This window comes from Hibiscus syriacus, unplaced genomic scaffold (assembly GCF_006381635.1).
Source record: "Hibiscus syriacus cultivar Baekdansim isolate YM2019G1 unplaced genomic scaffold, ASM638163v2 tig00110474_pilon, whole genome shotgun sequence".
NCBI classification, from domain to species: Eukaryota; Viridiplantae; Streptophyta; class Magnoliopsida; order Malvales; family Malvaceae; genus Hibiscus; species Hibiscus syriacus.
This window is the reverse complement of record NW_024062753.1, coordinates 542,669-562,500: the sequence shown is the minus strand read 5'-3', so window position 1 is coordinate 562,500 and position 19,832 is coordinate 542,669. Positions and strand designations below refer to the sequence as shown.

At 33.0% G+C, this 19,832-nt stretch overlaps 2 pseudogenes; both read right to left on the bottom strand.

Annotated features, from left to right (window-relative positions):
• Positions 1–3,002: 3,002 nt before the first annotated feature.
• Positions 3,003–4,621, bottom strand: LOC120128095 (annotated as a pseudogene).
• A 4,858-nt stretch (positions 4,622–9,479) lies between these two features.
• Positions 9,480–17,881, bottom strand: LOC120128115 (annotated as a pseudogene).
• Between the last annotated feature and the right edge of the window lie 1,951 nt (positions 17,882–19,832).

The following is a 19,832-nucleotide window of genomic DNA, read 5'->3' as shown; positions in this document are numbered from 1 at the left end:
TATACTGGTGTAATGTGCACCCCAATAACAATTAGGGTAAAGTACATCATAATTAAACTATGTTTAGATGATTTTTTTTAGTAAACGAATCCAGAAGTTATAAAATAGTAATTAAATTTATAAAACTATTATAAAATGGTAACTATAACATTTTTATGATCATAAAGTTTGATAAATTTAATAATCAAGTTATAACAGTTTGATAAAAATTAATAATCTTTATATAATAATTTAATAAAAAATAATATTCGTTCTATAAGCATTTGATAAATTAACAATTATTTTGTAATTTATAAAATTTCAATGACCAAAAAATTATTAAAACATAACTTAAAGAACATCATATATACTTCATCAAATATTTAATGGGTAGAAATAGTGACTCTTATTTTTCAAATGTATTTTTTTTCACACAGTCATCGGTAGCATTAACTTTAGATTAGTCGTCAATCTCTCGGTTTTTCTTTCTTTTTCTTTCCTTTCACTTAATTGAAGTTGTGTTATTTTCTCGTGTAATTAGTTTTTTTTCTTTCGTATGAAATAACAGATGATTTTATATGTTTTTATAGTACTTTTTTTTTGTATGTTGTTGCAACACGTTTCTTTTCTTTTCTTAGCATCATTTCTCCATATTTAAATATGACATTTATTTAGTTATTTTACATATCTATTCCTACTTTGAACTCTCGGACTATATATTAGTGAACGCTTACAATCACCGAAGATAGATCATTATTGAATTGTGATATGTCGGTTTGTCAACAAACTATCGACATTAGTGTTTGTGTGTATACATCATTTATATGAGTTCTTTCGTTAACTTTTTTTTTCATTGTTTAATCATAGTTTTATTTTTAAGTGATTAGTTTGTGTACTTTGACGATTTTAGAGAACGATTTATATGATTAATTTAATTCTGTTTTATAGATTCTTTTAATAAATATAAATATTTATTTTTTATTTAATAAAATTAATTGTTAGTATTAATTAAGAAAAAGAGTGGCAACAACATACACTTTTAGTGGATCCTTAACAAAGGGAATAATGTCAGATCCTATACATAAAATGAATCATATCTTAGAAGGAGATGTCGTTGTCGAAAATGCATGTGGCAACTCAATTTCTTAATCATTTTGTCCAATCATAATTTAAATATTAATACAAATGAAGAATTGTGATCGAAACTTAAAACGAAAACTTGAAAATGTTAATACTTTTAAAATAATTAATCATTGAGAACACCATCGTGATTATTTAATTAAATGATAGTATTATAATTAGAATTTTGAATAATTTCCACGTGATTCACGTGCCCACTCCCCAAACTTTTCTAATCATCAATAATTAATCCAAAGTTGCTTATTTCCCATTGAAATCCAAAAGTATCGAAGAAGGAATATGATATTGAACTGGTAAATGAAAAGGTATAAAGCAAAACGTTCACACGTGTACTGTGTTAATGTTATTTATTTATGTTGCCACCATCTATCTCTACTCCCCAATTCCTTAATTTATCTTTAGTAGGCAGTTGATTCATAATAGCTAACCAATAAATAAAAGAACATTTAGAGGCATAAAGAGGGCATCATACGATTAAAGTAAGGGTGTATATTCGATTAAGTTGAGTCGAGTGATTTTTTTTTTGAGTTACTCAAGTTTATGAGTATCGTTTTATCATTCAAACTTTATTTGAAGTCTTTTCGATTATGAATTTTGAGTTTAGTCTAATCAAATAAATTTGTTTGAATTTTTGTTCATACTAGATACAATTATTTATAATGTTATGGTATTAATTGCTTACAATTTAAACAACTCTCTAACTAAATATAGTGTATATATATTTCTTATTATTTTTCACATGCGTTGCTAAGATTTGTAATATTATTATATAAATCAATAAAACAACTAAAATTATATAATATAATTACAATGTTATTTTTTAAAAATATATTTTGAGGATAAAGTATTGATGATAAAAATTAAAAGGTTAAATTGCATAAAGAGAAAATTTGTTGTTAAAAGAATAATCAAAACAAACTTCAAACGAACTTCAAACAAACTTCAAACGAAGATTTGCATGAAGAGTATTGGGTCAAATTTGTCCAAAACAAACTTCAAACGAAGGGAGAATTTAAAAACAAAATCACAAGATAATTAAATTAATTAACTAAATCACAAAATGCTGTCATTTTTATTTCTATTTTTTCAAGTATTCGAAATTTGCAATTTCAAACTCGACTAATTCTAAAAATATGAACCAAAAAATTAAATTAATTAAAACAAACCAACTTAAAAAAATATAATTTTTTGAGTGGAATCAAATTTTGTTCTCTTTTATTTGAAGAACCAACCATTGGCTTGGGAAACTCGAGGTTCCTGATATCGAAGCCCAAACAATTTTACTCCAAGTCCAAGTACTATGTTGGACAATAGGGTACTGCAATTGTGTATTGTTACGAGAAGGGCAAAAGCCCAAAAGAATATCCTTGGAGAGCCATCATTCATTGAAAAACTATTGTCCAGTCAACAAGAATGGCAACAAAGCTCATATGACCAACCATGAGCCAAAACATATGAGAAGCCTACGACCCGAGCTACTATTCATCTTCTTCAAGAAAAATCCAGGCATTTTTTTCGAATTATCTTCTTAATTACATATAAAAAAATATTTAAAATAAAATTTAACATATTGTCAATGTATAAATATTATATCCTATCGATGAATATGAGGATGACATTTAATCTAACACATTATGAACGTTTTACCATATGCATAAGAAATGTTCTCATAATACTAGTGGATTATGGGTACCGATTTAAATATAAAATACCACAAATTATTGTGATTAATACAACGAAAGATGTATATGTATCTTAAAATTGTCAATATTCAACAATTACAAATTTCACGATAGAAAAGCTATTTAAATAACTAATTTTCCCCAAAATAACATTTAAAAAAAAAAACACCCACTCAGCCACCAATTTGGGTGCACAAATTCCAGTTTATTTATTTTTATAATTCATGAAATTATTCTCCAAATCATAAAGCGCACACACACACGCTACGGTGGGACTGAGGCGAATCACGTTGTCCTCAGCAACGCATCAGCTCCTTCCTTGATCAACTTCCATGCGGCAACCACGTGGCGCTCATCTGTCAACGTGGCCCCCACCGCAAACGTCAATACGTATACCCCACCGATTTTCGTATGGCTCATGTAAACCCGACCCGTCAAATTGATCCAATCCAACAGCTTGCGGTTTAACATCTCGGTATAATCCGACCCGTAATTTTCATCCGGGTCCGGAAACACACCAGCCCGAACTGCCTCGGCACCACTATTTCGAACCTCGGGTCGGATCTTACGAACCCTTCGAACATCTTGGCCATCCGTACGTCTGAACGGATATGAGCTTGGAGGTTGACGACGCCGTAGGATCGGAAAATGAGCCATAACCGCAAAGATTTGAACCGCCGGCCGGTGCCGAGTTGCCAGTCCTTGAAATCGACGACGGAATCTGATTCGCTCTGTTTGTTTCTCAAGTATTCCGGGTTGGTGTTCAGAGCATCGACGAGCTTTCGGGTTTTGGACCCACAAGCAGCAACAATCCAGGAAACTGAGTAGCCACTTATGGGGACTCAAACTCAGCGAGTCAACTCGCTCTATCCCGTTCAGGTGATGCCGAAACTCCGGGCATATGCATGCACTCCCCGCATAGGCAGCATCCACGTGTACCACATTCCGTGCTCCTTAGCCACGCGAGTCAGTGGTTCGATCGGATCAACCGCCGTGGTCGAAGTCGTCCCGAGGTTCAAACAAAGATAAACCGGCACCAAACCAGCTGCCAAGTCAGCTTCGACGGCCTTCCGGAGTTCAAAAGGAGATAAAGAGAAACCACCGGTGAGCGTCGTCGGAATCGACCTTATGTTTCTAGATGAAATGCCAGCGATCTTACAAACTTTAGTGAACGTCGAATGTGTTTGGTCGGAAGCATAAACGGCGAGCTTGTTAACATCTGCGGCGCCGACGACGGTAAGAGCTTTGTCCCTAGCTGCAATGAGTGTCACGAGGATAGCTTCGCTGGTGGTGTTTTGGATAACGCCGCCTTCACTCCCTTTAAACGTGAACGAGTCCGGCAGCTTCAGCATTCCCGCCGGCCAGTCTATGACCGTCATTGGAGCTCCGTATCCGCCGGCGATGTTAACCAATTAAACCCGACGGAGTTGAAGCAAGTGCAAAGCATTTCACCGAGGAAACCAGCTGTGCTAACAGTTGAAGGAAAAAATGCAAAGAAATTAGGGCTCAGCCAATGAGTCATCCCGGGGATTATCTGCTTTTGAACGTCTTTCATGATCGTTTCAAAGGGTTCTGGTCGATCCGGTGGGCTCTCCAGCAATTTGGTCCGGAGATACCCTGGTTGAACTCGGCTTAAAACTGGGTAGGTTTCAATATTTTGAAAATAATCAGTGATGAAATCTACCATTTCATGTGCTTGTTTTCTGAATTCTCCAGGGTTTAAGGGATTGAAATGGGAATTTTGCGATATATTAGATTCGATTCTACCCATAATCAACAACTTCAAAATTCAGAACGGAAATGATATGAGTTTAAGAGTGGCGGGGATGATGTTTGTACGCTAAAAGCTTATACATCCACAGGTTTTCTATCCATCATATATAGAGTTACGTTGGGGCGGTCTTGTTATTTAATACAAAACAAGATTATATTATATATTGTTCAAATAGTATTGACTCAAGATTATTTAAATATTATTTCCTACTTCAATATAAACTTCCTTGTGTTTTGATTCACCTTCTTATTTTCCCTATAACTTCGTAATAGTCTTATTTTCATTGTCCACGTAGTTAGTTCTTCTTAATGATTTTAAGGGAAATGTAAATTAATCTGTACTTAATTTTTCTTTACTTATTCTTCATGTAATTCTTTTTATGGATTGATTCTCTCGAACATATATTTTTTAAAATCAAAGGAGCATTAAATTCCCAACCAAATATATTATATCAGCTGATTGACAAAAGGGGTTCATCTGTGCTAAAAAGGAATGCTCCCCCTTTGGCGGTCAAAGTTGGTTTTAATTGAAGAGGGTGGTTGACGAGCCTGAAAGGGGGGGGGGGGGAAAGGAAATTAGAGTTTATGGATGGGGATGACAGATTGTGTTCATGCAGAGGGCTCGGCAACTCCATCAAGTTTCATGTCTTTTATTCTTGGACTTGTAAATCCCCTTTTCAGCCTTTCACACCCAATCACGCTGCCTTAATTTTGGGGACATTCAAGTCATCATTCTGATATAATATAAGATTATTTCCAAAATTATGACTAATTTTTAGATTATATTTAGAAAATCCTATTCCATGCATAAGCCTTTAATGCATATTATTTAACTTTATCCGAGGACTCCAAGAAACAAATTCCCGACTCTATATTAATGACTATATTGGTATCAGGGATAAAATCAAGATGATAAATTAAGAGCATATATAAATACTATGTTTCAAACATTATTTAATAAATTATCCAAGTTTAAAGAATACACATATATCTTATTATGTAAATTTAAGTTTACTTTAGGGTAAAATACACAAATGATCCCTCAACTATTAAAAGTTTTAAAATGATCTCCTAACTATATGATTATGTTCTATTGAGTCCTTCGAGTATTAAAAGTTACAAAATTATCACCTGACTATTCATACTTACAAACTCGTCCCTTTCTGTTAAAAAAATAGGCGGTCTCATGAGTTGGACGTTAACATGTTGATTAGAACATGATAAAATATGATCCAAGAACCGTTTGAGTTGTATTTTGTGTACCGACTCTCCGTTTATATCATGTCGCCAAGCTAGTGCTTAAAATATTGTGTCATCGAACTAATGCTTGAAAGCAACGGTGATGCCGATAGACATCATTAAAATAAGATTTTATCATATCACAATCATCGGGTTTAACGTTCAGCTCAGATGACCATCAAATTTTTAATGGAAAATCATGAGTTTGGAACAAATAAATAGTGTGGTGCCTATTTTATAACTTTTAATAATCGATGGACTAAAAAAGTATAATCCTACAATCAGGGAACAATTCTATATTTTTTAATAGTTGGGGACTTAACAAAACATCACCCTCTAGTCAGGGGACCATTTGTGTACTTTATCCTTTATTTATTTATTTTTTCTTCATGCCGTTTGAATGAAATCATCTTTAGCCAAAGTTTCAACTTTGGAAGTATATACTTTTGGTCAAAAACGAAGATGAAAAAGAACAAAACGCAATGAAATCAACACTATCTGTTTTGGTAGCTCGTAGTTGCGTAGATCAAATTTAATTATAAGAAGAAGAATAAGAAGAAATGTTACAAAAATGCCAATTTTAATTAAATAAAATAAAACAAAACCAAAGCTCATATTTTGAAACGTTCAATATGAGAAGGCTAGACTGGACGAGACGACTTTGAAAATGTTCATATTTCTCGTATTATCTATTTAGAGTTAATTATATTATATGTACTCAAATTATAATTTTCATTTTAATTTTCTTTCATTAGATGATTGTTGGTGCAATAATAGATGCACGAGGTGGTAGATGAATAATTTTATCTCAAACTATTTAAATTTTTAAAATATTATTTTAAATATCATGCTCGTTAATCGAACCTTCCTAGTTGTTTCATTCTATAATCTCAAACTATTTAAAAGAATGTTTGAATTAAATTAAATATTTACTAGATAGATAATTTTATTCAGAAAAAAGATTGAATAACTGATTTCTATAATAAGGTAAACTCAAAGTTTACAAATATAATTTAATCGAACTCATCTCGATTTTCCAACTCAACCAAATTTTCAAACTACACCATGAAATTTGAGGCCCAAGAAAAGAAGTTGCAGTGAGCCGAAAGTAATAATCCATATATTCCATTGGGTCTCAACAACGACTTACACGAAAGATAGTGTTTGTGGCTTAAATAAAGTGAATATCAATTCAGTTAAAAGTAATTAAAATATTTACTTTTTATTTTGTTAATGATTATATAATTTTATTAGCCTATTAATCGGTTGGTCCGATTTAGTTCCGACAACTATAGTGTTGTCTTGTTAACTTAGCTTAACTAAAAAAATGAAAAATAAATAAGTAATGATAAAAGTTGCCAGTTGCTATGATGTGGACCTTAATGATGTTGAAATTCTTTGTAGTTTCTGTAAAAGCAATAGAGATTGGTGGGAGCCATAGGCCACAAGTGGACAATTATAAGACACAGTATCAATGGTTTACTTATAAAACCTCAAGGATAATTAGACTGTGAAAGGAACATTTCACCTTCTATTATTGTATTACATATATAAATTAGCTAATTATAATTTACAATTTTACACAGGATTCATCAAAATAATTGTATGAAGATTACATACATTTGGAGTGGATTTTCACTTAATTGTTTATTGAGATTGAACACTTACAGATTTTATAGTAAACATAAATAAAATTTAAAATAACACATGAATTTAATTTGACTTGTATTTATGTTAACACATGTTAAAAATAATTATCAAACACATTTATTTAGATTAAATTCATATATTATTTTATCGTTCCCTTATATTTTATTTTTACTTTGTTTTTATAAACTCCAACGTCTTTATCATATATGTAATTTTTATTTCGATATTGTTTTGATAAATAATTGAAAATAATGATATATATATAAGTATAAAAATCAAGCACAAATCAAATTTTTTTAATGAATCAAGGATAATTGTTATCTTAAAAGTATCAGGTTCAAATACAACACCTACAAAAATGTTTAAACGTTTATTATTAAATAATTAAAAATATTTTAAATAAATATTTTCTTATAGTTACTCATACTAATTAAAAAAATACAAAGGCCAATAATTGAGCAATTACCATGTCTCGAGAGACCAACACGTAACTCATTTTAGTCCGAATTATGAACGGACAACTATGCCCCCAAAGGCCAAAACAAAAAACAAAGAGTGGTAGTAAAAAAAATAATGGAGTTGGGCTGGGACCCGTATTAAATGGGAAAGTGAAAATTACTTGACCGTTTTGTCCCCTTTATCCTCAGATTGGCTGATTTGCTTTCAGATAAGCACGCCATCTGTTAAGTTCATATTTCGGGCTATACCTTATCATTTTCTCCCGCTATTTCCTGATATATAACCAACAACTGCATTTTCTTTCTTTTATCCTCTATATCAAAATTATTATATATATTTTTGCAAAAAATACAAGGAGACTTAAGTCATAAACCATTTAAAAAATAAAAGACAAATTATCTACGAGAGTATATAAATTAAGTATTTTAACATATAATCTTTAAATATTATAAAATGTCGTAATTTTCATAAATGATTATAAAAGGATCATTAAAAATTGAAAAATAGAATAATTATAGTAAATGATTATAATTCTAATTATTGTAATTATAATTTGAAATTGTAATTATAGTTATAATTTTCTTCTGGATAAGGTGAGAAAAATCCGCTTATGAATCTCGTGAAGTTATTCATTTTATCGTGATAGAATCTCTAAAGTAACCATTCTCAGACAACAGCTATCCGGTTTTATAAAACCACTTATCCTTCACTCTTCTATAAATAAAGGTCCCGTTTCTTACTGCCTTCCTTCATCGCAGTTTCAATCTCGAAAATAGGTCATAAGTTTTGAAAGAAAGGTGGAAAAAAACTGATTTGAAGCTCAAAAGAGTCTCGAGTAGCAGAAAATGAGTTACCTGAACCGAGTTTGGATGGCGACGAGCGTGGCCGTGGTGCAAGGCCGAGGCGAGAACGAAGGTCAAAAGTGGAAATCGGGCATCAATTTTCTCCAACGGGGCCAAAGGAGACTCTTCGACTGGAAACCTTCGGATTTCAGGCCGATTTCGGGTGCGATCGGATCGGATCTTTCCGGGATGGTTGGGAACCGGGAAGGTCAAGCCGATGAGTCGATCCGTAGAGTCATGTATCTTAATTGCTGGGGCCAAGGATGAAGGACCGGACCTTCTTTGTTCTTCGCCTTTTTTCAATTCCGCAACCCCAAAAATCAGAGGAAAATAGAGGGAAGGGGTGTGGAAGATGTAAATACAAAAGGAGAATATGGAGGTTTTAGGTTTGAGGATCAATGGGAGAAATCATGAATACAATTGAAACAAAAAAGCTGTAAAAATTTTTGTTTTTTGTTTCAATCAATTTGTGTGTGTGCGTGTGTGCGTGTATGATTATCCAGTCTCCAGTTGGGATTTGAATAAGATTATAGTTTTTATTTTGTTCCATAAATTCAGGCAAGAAGCTTAAACCTACTGCAATTTGCATAAGGCAGCTTAGGTCAATCGATTTCCATAATCCAGGCAAGAACTTGCAACGCAAAAAAAAAAAGTAAAACAGAAAACAAAGGAAGGGCCATGGGAGGAAATGCAAACGATACAATGAATAGAAAAATGAAAAAAAAAAACAACCCAGAAATTCGAATAAATTACATGAAGCAAGCGACCATCGAGACTTGAGTGTTGCAGTGAGGACTCGAAAATCAGTTGCGGCTCGTCGTGGATGGGACGGGAACATATCGGTGGACATACATAATCCAATCATACAGTCAAAGAAAAGCTTCTTTGGTTTCCAAGGTTTGCGGTTTTATATCCCATGAAGTAACATGCCACAAAAGGACATTCACTGGCCACTGCATCATCTAACTCTGATCGGAGCTGCCTCCGAATCAAACAGAGATCTCTTTTTAAGCTACCGAGTTTTGTCAACTAATACGTAATTCGGCAGATAAAGGGAAACAAAATACTGTAACGAATATGGAAGTGATGTACCTTATCAGGAGGGCTCACGCTAGTAAAATTGGCTTCGTTTGTCATACCACCATTTGATTCCCTTCGGACTTCACTACCAAGTAAAGTTAGTTGCTTATGCAAATTCAGTATGTATTCCGCCTGCCATACATATTTTACTCTTAAAGATAATCTGCTGCAATAAATTTACCGACGCCAAGAAGAAAGAATCTATACAGAAATAGTGATCTTTCATCAGACATGCACAACAAGAACGATTCTGTAATCTCCGCCGATATCCAAAATTTTACGCCTACAGACCTCATAATTCAGATTAAGTCGACTAACTAAGGGATGGAACAAGATGATGACGTAAAAAGGAAGCCCATTCTGTGCGTAACTTTATATACTTTTTGTAAAACTATGCAGGGTGCCAAAGCAGACTGAATGGAGCATGAAAGGGTTTACCTTCATAATCCATTTAAGATATTGGAAAAATTAAATCTAAGAATGCCATCAACTTATCAATGGCAACTAAAAATTAGGATACTCGATTACCCCACGATCCTCATCTCGATCAATAACAACATATCTTTGAGCTAATGCACTAATATCATTTCTAATGTTGTCCGCACCATGTGTTGCATCATTCATCTCCTGCTTCAGCAGCTCAATTTGCTTGTTGTAATCGTCTAATGAGGAGAAAATTGCCTCCTACAAACAAACATAAAAGAAAATTTACTGACATGCACATATAAAAAAAGTTGTTCAATGGTATTATCACATGAGCATGAAATCTTGGGATTCCCCATGGTCTTATATTCAGGTTGAGCCTATTCACCCATTACCAATTGCTTTTAAGTTGGATGCTTAATACGGAATTAAAGCTCACGTGCGTTACGTTGTTCCTAGCCAACCCCATGTGAGGTGAGAAAGAGGGATAGAAATACGCATTGATATAATCAAAATGCCAAAACCCTACCTTGAAGTCATCAATTAAGGCAAAGTCGGGAAAAAATGGCAATATATCCTCAATCTTTAATAGACCATCTGTTTCCGTGAGAAATGCTATTGCCTTTCTTATATTCTCCCTTTTATTGCCCTTTTCCTGTTCAATGACATGCTTGGCAACCATTAGCCAAAGCTTCTTTCTCAAGTCTTCATCATCTTCAACCTTGTCGGCTTCAGCCATTGCTAGCTCTGGATCAATCTAGAGAACCGAAAATAGAATAAATACTAACGTAATGTAAAATCCGGATGAACTATGTTTGATCAAACATACCACCATTATACGCCACACAGACAAATGACCCGTTTAATCTGCAAACATTTATTCTGGAAAGAGCAAATTAAATGATCGTAAAACATGACCATTTCAATTCTGTTCCATGCAACATGTCTCGAGTAAATCCCATCAATGCATGCAAAGATGGTTCTATTGAATAGTCCACTAATGATTATCCTTTTATAGTGCACTCTTTAAAATTGAAAGCAAAGTGTATCCAACAAAAGGATTACTTGTAATCCTATCATATAATATATGACTTCGAACAAAGGATTTACGTGTGATCTCTGCACTACACACCATAGCTAGTTATCATGGTTTTTTCTTAAACAGAGACAGACAATTATCTTATTTACCCAGATAACACCAAAAATAACTTTTCCCACCAAAATGTCATAATGCCAAAATTAGCCCCCAACATTTACCAAAATGGTCATTTTGGCCCCTATTCCTTTTTTGGAGCATTTTAGCCCCTAACTTTTCATTTTAGGGCAAAAAGGCCCCTATCGTTTGACCGAATAGTTACTTTGGCCCTTACTCTTTTTTTTCTAGAGCATTTTGGCCATCAACGTCTCATTTTAGGGTAAAAAGGCTTCTCTTTTGGAGCGTTAACCGTTTGTTAACTAACGGTTTCCATCCATTGATGGGCCTTTTTGACCCAAAATAAAATGTTGGGGGTCAAATGTTAGGGGCCTTTTTGACATTATGCCCCCAAAAATTCCATATAAAGTTCTGTAATTCAACTTTTTTTAATATAGTAATAATAACAATAATAATACCAAAATCCATACCTAACATGTATGAGTGTGTGCTATAAATTTCAAAATCAAATTCTCATTGCAATAACACAAGTTCCTATATAAATGGTAAGAGAAAAATTGTTATCGAGGGGCAACAAGACACATTGACAGAAATATTACCTTCAGAGCAAGAGCAACAGCTTCCTCATACATTGCCATCATGCTATATATATGAACACAGGCACTCATCCGTTTTTCCTTGAGGCAGAGGTGCAGGGCATACTTAGCATCATAAAAGAAATCAGGCCCTTTCTCTTTCCCTTTACCAATTTTGCATTGTAGGGAACTATCATCTTCCTACATAAAATATAAAAGAAAAATAAACAGAAAAAAAGAAGACAAGATAAACACATCCTCAACCTAATAATATTGATGATTAAATAAAAGAATTTGAATGTACAAAACGGAGTAGATTATACATAACTTTGAAATCATGTATGTGTTCGATTTTTCCAGAACCACACAAACTAAAGCTCAAGTTGTTTAGAAGAGGGTCCAAGAATATCTTTTATTTATTAATATGCCACCTTATGCGCATGCCATTATAAACTTAAAGGTGTAAAGCTTCTAAATTCTAAACCAACTCCACCTGCTTAGCGCACAAAGAGAGCAACAAGTTATGTATTCCTGAATCCTTATTATGCAAATGATGAACACAGAATTCCAAATATTTAATTACTTCATGGGTTTCATTCCTGCAAAAAGTTGCCATTAGAACTCATTCAAGATCCATAGAAGACATGGATGATTGAATAAGGAAATAAGAAAAGGCCATTACTTTGCATGTGGTTCACTTGAATAACGCATCATTGCAGGAATAAGTTTCCTTGGGTTCAGGTTGTTTGAGGCCATGCACGATTCCACAGTCTCATAAACATCGAGAATAATAAATTCTGGGGCAAACTTGTACTGCAGTGTCCAATACCATTACTTTTTTCAATAAGAATGAACTAGAAATGAGAGGTATGCTATCACAAAAGAACAGCTAGCTTGTATAGGATAAAACCGAATGGGGAATTCAGTCATATGAAAAAAATGTAGTTAAATTAATACAAGGACATGCTAACCAACCAGCAGAATGTGATAGAAAGTACGTTAGTAACATGATCTTTTACCTGAAGATCTACTGGAACAGCAGGTTTTCGAAGCACTTCCAATGCATTCTTTGCTTCCCCTTGCTAGAGGAAAAAAGAACAGTTTTACGGTTCAAATAGAAAGATAGAATAACAAAGTAAAAATATCTAATTACACATCACATAAAAATTTTAAAAACGTTATTTCCTTTTTAATCTTAATCAATAAATGACTAACATTTTAGCTCCTTTCTTCCGATACTTAATAAGCCACTAATAGAAAAGGGAAAAAAACTATCATCCATCAGATTGATGAAGACTAAATGAGAAAGTTCCATAGCAGAATTATACACCCTATAATACGCTTGAGGCTTGCATAAGCAAACCCAAAAGCATCATAGCAATTTGAAAAGAATTTCCTAGAACCTGAATATGGTAATGAATAACAATTTCATGTTGTTCCTTCAGACCAGCAAAAAAAACTAATTCTTCAACCCTTCCGTAGCTTCAGAAGTTTGAAAAATAAAATTAATAATGCTGTTAATAATTCAATACTAAAAGGGTTAATTGATAAAAAGATACAAATACAGAGTCAACATAAGCATGGTAATGTTTCAAAACCAAAGTATAGAATCTGCAGCAAGTAAGCGGACATGTATAGAATATAATGGGTCTAACCACGAGAGTTCAAGAAAGGCAGTCAACTCCAGAGAACATGTTAGTTTTCAGTTGTTCATTTAGTAAATTTGGCATAATACAGAAGAACATCAATCATTTGTTGATTTGTTCATGTGAGTATACCCAAGAAGTAATCCAATTTTATTATTGACTCAATATGGAAATTAAATTAGGATGCGCTTTGAAAGAGTCAATATTGTTTTATATTCACACTAAAAGAATATTACTAGTGCCATATTTTCGCACAAGATCAACCTTAATTGTTGAATGGAGGCCCCAAAGATAAGCTCTACTTCTAATTTCTGACCTAATGTGAAAGGTCCTTTATCTTCCAATGGTAACACTCTTGAGAAGTAAATGTACATAACCATTAAGACAGAAGAAATGTACATAATTTTATTAAACCATGAAAGATTAGTTACATGCCAACGTAGAGACTAAGAAACAGTTGTCTGGCCAAAAACAAATGAAAAGGTTCAAGAATCACAGATTATTACCTCTCCAGAAGTTTCATTGTAGTAACCTCATCCAAAACATCTGTGCAGTCACTAAGGAAAGCACGGAACTCTTTAATGATCGACTTATTCTGAACTATGATTCACCAAAGCTGTATCATCTTCTAAAAGAAGGCGATTCATCTAAAATGTTGACATGCAAAACCAAGCATTAGAGATGACTACCGTAGCCTTTCTCTATTATCATTATTGGAATGTTTAAGAAAAGCACTCAAAATCACATCTGTCAGTAAGAAGTATCATGTTACAACTTAGCATCTACACTTCTAACCTGTTTCTAATCACACATCAGTTTTATAAAGTCGCTAGCATGTCATAGAAGGCAAAGGGAAAAACTACGATAATAACTAGGTTATGCATCTAATTTCATGCATGGAAAAAAATTGAAACCTTGTCCAGGTACAGTTCTGTCGCCCATGTGGAAATCATTGTTATTTGGTATTTGTCATCCTTTGAAAGATTTTCAAGCTTCCTTAACAAGAAAGTTCTCAAAACATCCTGAAAGAAGAGAACATATTAGCTTGTCAATGAATGTCAAATGCAAATGCTTGGTGCGTGAGTGTATAATGGAGTAATGTTGCCCTGTATATAATATTCATACATAAAAACGTGAATCTATGGATGCTTTAGTTGGGTTTTGTTTTATGAAAAGACATCGAGGTCGAATATTATTGTTAATTCAGCACTCAAAACAGTTATCATATTAATGAATGAAAATCACTCAGCTCAGCAAGTTTACACTTCAGCCCTGGAAAATTCCTGCATCAGGTTAAAGGAGCCATAATTTGGTATAAAAAATGTACAAATCAACTTGATTAATTTTCTACAATGTCGTCACAAATATAACAAATGTAAAGTTACCAGTTCAAAAACTAAAGGGAAAGAAAAGGTAGATTTCTAAATTGGTTTCTTCAGCAAAAAGGATCAAAATGATAAAATGGGGAAATCCAATTTATCTTGGCTATGCAATAATTTCAATCTTTGAATTGAAGTTCATTCATTGAGTAATATCTGAAATTTTCATTGTTAGAAATACTTTTCTTGAATAAGTCATGAATTTTTCAAGGACAGTGCTAAGGATCTTGTCAAAAGCTAAGTGGAAAAAGACGAGTATTACAGGTTTGCAAATGATAGGGATTCAGTTTGGAGGGAAGTTGTTTGTTCCAAATATAGACTCGATTCTTCAGTTTTAACTCTTGACAGTAAGCTTCCACCTAAGGTATCCTGGATTTGGAGATCACTGCTAAATAATTATTTTAAAGAAGACTTCTTTGGCACTAAGTTTAGAAGCATGAGTAGTTTTCATGTTGGTGATGGTAAAAATATTTGGTTTTGGCAAGATATTTGGGCTGTGGATCATCCACTTGATGTCATTTTTCCAAGACTATTTTCTATTTCCTTAAATCAGTTTGGGAAATTATCTGAATTTGGGGAGTATATCTCTTCCGTTTGGACTTGGGATGTCAAGTTCAGAAGAAATCTTCATGACTGGGAACTTGAACAATGGTCTAACTTGTTGGCTATCAATACAAATTTTTCACTCTCTTCGGAATTTCCTGATCGTGTGATCAGGAAAGGTACTGGGGATGGGGTTTTTACTGTTAGATCAGCTGTTAATCTATATTCATTGGAGACTTTGGGATCGGAGGAGGTCTTTTTCTGGAAGAAGATCATTTGGAGAGGTCTACTACCTCCAAGAGTAGAGTGTTTTCTTTGGCAGATCGCTCATAGGAAGCTGGCTGTTAGGACTGAACTTGTCAAAAGAGGTGTCCAAGGAATTGAAGTTCCATGAAATGCACAGCACGGTTCAAGTAGCTAGCAAAAACGGTCTAGCATTGCAAAAATAAATTAAATAAATAAAAGTTATATCTCCACAATATATTGCACTAAGCTAGACAGAAGGCTATATAAACCATTGCAAGAGAACCTGAAAGTAAGAACAATTTAGAAAAACAAAAGAAGTTATTACCATGATAGGCAATTAAATGAGAAAGCCATTTCACTTACATTGCACAAGAAAGAAATCACGTCTAAATAACCGTGAAGGAAGAAATATAATCCCAGATAACACCTATCACCGATAGTATACTAGGTGGGAAGAAAAAACAGCATTTCTTGGGGCCGAATAGAATCCGGCTCAATCAATTAATAAATAAATACGGAGGGAAAAAGGGATATCCATCTATAGATAGAAGCAGCAGCAGTATAACAGCCAAGCCAACAACCATAAGGAAAATATTAGCATGTTCTTTTGTGTTCAATCACTTTTAAAAGCTTAAACATGGGAAAGAGGCCTTAGAGCTCAGCTTACTTCCAGTGATCCAGTTCCAGTGAAAGAATAAAGTCTTGTGGGAGTAACAGCCATCACATAATATCTAGATCCATTGCTCAAGATAGCTGTTTCCATCTGTATAAAGCAACAATGTTAGTTTGAGAAGAAGATTTATGAATGTCAGTCTCCGTCACAGTTTCACAAACCAAAAATTCCTTAGACATTATCAAGAGATGAGACCAATCTTAGCAGCAACCTATCATTATAAATTGTCTGGCAGAAAATAATACTGCCATCCAGACCAGAAGAAGATTTAAGATGCGCAGTTGCACAGTCAATGAGTCAAATAAGCACAGCATTAGAATTTTGACCATGTAAAGAAGACTTTTTTTATTACAAGTCTTTAGCTAAAGAAAGATGACTGTCTAGTTTCTTTCACAAGGCAATGTTCAAGCAGAACAATTATATCAGAAGAAAGGGTTCTCAAAATGAAGAAAGAACAGATAATTAAAGCCCGTTCCTGATTTAAATATGAAAAACTATGTACCTGCAAACCCATGATAGCTTCAGGAAGTTCTGCTAATTCAAATAAAGGCTTTATATACTTTTCCTTCTTGTCCTTCTCATCTACAGCAATTTCATACAGTTGACCATTCTCTGTACCAAGAATGACTTCCCTGTAGAAGCTGCATTAGAAAAAATTAAGAACACATCACAAATCAGTACGCTCAAAGCTTGGTTCCGTCAAAGAAGGGAGAAATAAAAATACCTTCAGTTATCTGTTGCCTATTTCAGGCAACAGCATAGGCAAGTAGACCTTTCGATCTGCTTAATACACGAGGTTTGGTCCACTTTGCATGAGTGTAGAATGTATCAGCGCCCCACTGCCCACCACAGTAGCAATACAGTGGCTGCCCCCAGGATCAACAAAACTCTATGGATCGATTGCTCCCAGGTCAGCCCGCAGAGAGATCAATTTCTGAAATTCCAAATGAACGAGGAAAACATTACAAACATAAGCCAATCAATAAGTTCTTAACCTCTAACTTGCCATGAATCAGCTTAACACTTAAATACGATGCTCAATCAAACAACTCATATCAATGAGTTCATGTTCAATTAACTTCGAGCTAATTAATAACGAACAAAGAGAAAGAATTGACTTGAAACTAGCCTAGAGTTTAAAAAATGGACACTGTATTTAGCCGATAACTAAAAGATCATAACAAAATTCAAATTATAACTGAAGGTGCATTAATCAATAAAAGAGGATATTGTACCACTAGAATCCAACACCGAAATCATGTCTGATAATCCAACCTTTACTTGTTCCCAACATAATCACATCATTCCCAGCTGCCATACAAGTAATCACGCCGCGGCCTTTCGCCGCATATCTCTCGAGAAGATCTACTGTAAACACTTGTCTCCCTTGATCCATCATTGCTCGTCAGTTTCACCTCCTTTTTCCCGCCGTTATTTTCTTATTGCGGATTGCTGAAACTAACAGCAAATTTTTACTTCAAATTGATAATGGAGATGAATTCTCAGAAGGATCGCTCAACTGAATTGCAAATAAATCGAAACAATGCTTCGTTAAAATAATAGTTAAGCCAAAAAAAAGAGAACAGTACCTGAATTGTTGAAATCGATCAGCCGGGAACTTCCGTATTCTATCGTAATCGTATCTTAGACAGAGGGGGAAAAAACCCAAATTAAGCCCAAAACTCCTTAAAACGGTCGTATTAGTGTAACCCAATTAGACTGATTCAAGGACAGGCTATTCGTTCATACCTGAAAGCCCATACGCCCGCACAAAATACGAGAAGGTTTGTACGAGCTCTTACACTCTGGACACAATAATTAAGCTCGTAAACGAACACGAACGAATCGTTTATTTAACTTTAGCCGAATAAATAAATAAATGATTTTTTTTCGTGTTCGTTTGTTAAGGAATGTAGTTTATTTGTATTCGTTCATGTACGTTCATTTAAATGATAAACGAACATAAACGAATAGATGTAAACAAACATAAACGAACACAATAAACGAACGTAAACAAACACAAACGAACGAACATAAACGAACATAATAAATGAACATAAATGAATGTAAACGAACATAAATGAAAATAATTTTTTTCTTTCCTAACAATTTTAGAATTATATTTATTTAATTATTTGAGTTTTTTTTTATTTGTATTTAAAATTGAATTTTAAAATATTTATGAGTATCAGATTAAAATTATTGTGCTTTAATATTTTAAACGTGTTTAGAGAGATTGGGTTAAACATAAATTAACAACATAAACGAACATAAATGAACATAAACGAACATATTACCGAAAGTTTCCGAAAGTAATGAGCGAGCGAGCCCTCAGTTCATGTTCGTTCATTTAATTAACGAACATAAAATATTCATATTTCGTTCGTTTAATAAATAAACGAAGTAAATAACTTTCACCAATGATTTACGAACGATTCACTAAACGTTCGATTCGTTTACAGATATAACATTGATATTAAGAATTCTTGATGTTCTCTCGACTTTAAGAAAAATGTCTAATCTAATACGTTAAGTATTTAAATGACGTAATAATAAAAAATATGCAAAGTATTATAAATGACGTATAATAAAATATGGAAAGTATTATAAATGACGTAATAAAACTATGCAAATTGAAAGTTTGGTGAAAAATTTTAAAAATTAATTTTAACGATTAAAAAATAAATAAAAAATTAAGTAAAAAGTTTATTATTTACAAGAATATAATTTTTAAATGGTTCGATTTAATTAAAAGAAATAGTACAATTAGTGTGTTTATAGTATTTGATTTTCAAATGAATCAAATTAAATTTTATCAGTCGATATTATTTATTTCATTATTATTTTTATTTAAGGGTCACTGTTGTCTCTATAGTAAATATAATTTATCATTTCATCCATATATTTTTTTACATTAATTTAGTCATCGAAAATGTTTAAGGTATTTATCATAACCCTCGAAGTTTGTTTTGACTAATAGTTCGTTAGTCTTTTGCGTTCATCAACACCAATAATTTCTAAATTACTCAATATTACAAACGTGACTTAATGATGACATGACATCTATTAAAAATTAATAAAATATTTACTAAATACAATAGTTAAAAAAATCTCAAAAAAATTGACTTAATCTTTTAATTTCACTAAAATAAATAATAAATTTTTGGAAATTTGTTATATTCATTGTGTTTAATAAAATATTTTAACATAATCACTTAATGCACAGATACAAGGACATCAATGATTAAGATAAATACTCAAAACAACTTAGAGAATTAAATTAATAAAAACAATTATAAGGATAAAATTAATAAATTAAGTTTACTACATAGATAAAAGTAACCTTAAGT